The sequence below is a fragment of the Musa acuminata genome, unplaced genomic scaffold (genome assembly GCF_036884655.1).
Source record: "Musa acuminata AAA Group cultivar baxijiao unplaced genomic scaffold, Cavendish_Baxijiao_AAA HiC_scaffold_78, whole genome shotgun sequence".
In the NCBI taxonomy this organism is placed as follows: domain Eukaryota; kingdom Viridiplantae; phylum Streptophyta; class Magnoliopsida; order Zingiberales; family Musaceae; genus Musa; species Musa acuminata.
Window position 1 is genome coordinate 97,501 of NW_027020359.1, and position 2,500 is coordinate 100,000.

The window sequence follows — 2,500 nt, forward strand, 5'->3', positions numbered from 1 at the left end:
TTTTTGGCTGCGCGAGCGAGCGGCGAGCGGCGGACAGCGAGCGAAGCGAGAGGCAGCACCGTCCCTGCTATACGAAAGCCCCATCCAGCCCTGTGCCACCCGGGGGGTTCCAGGGTGCTGAGATGGCTGACGTTTTGCTCCGCTCTCGACGGTCACCGCGCAATGCAAGAACAGGCCAAAAACTGGCCAAAACGGCCCAAAAACGGGCCAAAACTGGCCATTTTTGGCTGCACGAGCGAGCGGCGAGCGGCGGACAGCGAGCGAAGCGAGAGGCAGCACCGTCCCTGCTATACGAAAGCCCCATCCAGCCCTGTGCCACCCGGGGGGTTCCAGGGTGCTGAGATGGCTGACGTTTTGCTCCGCTCTCGACGGTCACCGCGCAATGCAAGAACAGGCCAAAAACTGGCCAAAACGGCCCAAAAACGGGCCAAAACTGGCCATTTTTGGCTGCACGAGCGAGCGGCGAGCGGCGGACAGCGAGCGAAGCGAGAGGCAGCACCGTCCCTGCTATACGAAAGCCCCATCCAGCCCTGTGCCACCCGGGGGGTTCCAGGGTGCTGAGATGGCTGACGTTTTGCTCCGCTCTCGACGGTCACCGCGCAATGCAAGAACAGGCCAAAAACTGGCCAAAACGGCCCAAAAACGGGCCAAAACTGGCCATTTTTGGCTGCACGAGCGAGCGGCGAGCGGCGGACAGCGAGCGAAGCGAGAGGCAGCACCGTCCCTGCTATACGAAAGCCCCATCCAGCCCTGTGCCACCCGGGGGGTTCCAGGGTGCTGAGATGGCTGACGTTTTGCTCCGCTCTCGACGGTCACCGCGCAATGCAAGAACAGGCCAAAAACTGGCCAAAACGGCCCAAAAACGGGCCAAAACTGGCCATTTTTGGCTGCACGAGCGAGCGGCGAGCGGCGGACAGCGAGCGAAGCGAGAGGCAGCACCGTCCCTGCTATACGAAAGCCCCATCCAGCCCTGTGCCACCCGGGGGGTTCCAGGGTGCTGAGATGGCTGACGTTTTGCTCCGCTCTCGACGGTCACCGCGCAATGCAAGAACAGGCCAAAAACTGGCCAAAACGGCCCAAAAACGGGCCAAAACTGGCCATTTTTGGCTGCACGAGCGAGCGGCGAGCGGCGGACAGCGAGCGAAGCGAGAGGCAGCACCGTCCCTGCTATACGAAAGCCCCATCCAGCCCTGTGCCACCCGGGGGGTTCCAGGGTGCTGAGATGGCTGACGTTTTGCTCCGCTCTCGACGGTCACCGCGCAATGCAAGAACAGGCCAAAAACTGGCCAAAACGGCCCAAAAACGGGCCAAAACTGGCCATTTTTGGCTGCGCGAGCGAGCGGCGAGCGGCGGACAGCGAGCGAAGCGAGAGGCAGCACCGTCCCTGCTATATACGAAAGCCCCATCCAGCCCTGTGCCACCCGGGGGGTTCCAGGGTGCTGAGATGGCTGACGTTTTGCTCCGCTCACGACGGTCACCGCACCACGCAAGAACGGACCAAAAACAGGCCAAAACAGCCCAAAAACGGGCCAAAACTGGCCATTTTTGGCTGAGCGAGCGAGCGGTGAGCGGCGAACAGCGAGCGAAGCGAGAGGCAGCACCGTCCCTGCTATACGAAAGCCCCATCCAGCCCTGTGCCACCCGGGGGGTTCCAGGGTGCTGAGATGGCTGACGTTTTGCTCCGCTCTCGACGGTCACCGCGCAATGCAAGAACAGGCCAAAAACTGGCCAAAACGGCCCAAAAACGGGCCAAAACTGGCCATTTTTGGCTGCACGAGCGAGCGGCGAGCGGCGGACAGCGAGCGAAGCGAGAGGCAGCACCGTCCCTGCTATACGAAAGCCCCATCCAGCCCTGTGCCACCCGGGGGGTTCCAGGGTGCTGAGATGGCTGACGTTTTGCTCCGCTCTCGACGGTCACCGCGCAATGCAAGAACAGGCCAAAAACTGGCCAAAACGGCCCAAAAACGGGCCAAAACTGGCCATTTTTGGCTGCACGAGCGAGCGGCGAGCGGCGGACAGCGAGCGAAGCGAGAGGCAGCACCGTCCCTGCTATACGAAAGCCCCATCCAGCCCTGTGCCACCCGGGGGGTTCCAGGGTGCTGAGATGGCTGACGTTTTGCTCCGCTCTCGACGGTCACCGCGCAATGCAAGAACAGGCCAAAAACTGGCTAAAACGGCCCAAAAACGGGCCAAAACTGGCCATTTTTGGCTGCGCGAGCGAGCGGCGAGCGGCGGACAGCGAGCGAAGCGAGAGGCAGCACCGTCCCTGCTATATACGAAAGCCCCATCCAGCCCTGTGCCACCCGGGGGGTTCCAGGGTGCTGAGATGGCTGACGTTTTGCTCCGCTCACGACGGTCACCGCACCACGCAAGAACGGACCAAAAACAGGCCAAAACAGCCCAAAAACGGGCCAAAACTGGTCATTTTTGGCTGCGCGAGCGAGCGGCGAGCGGCGAACAGCGAGCGAAGCGTGAGGCAGCACCGTCCCTGCTATACGAA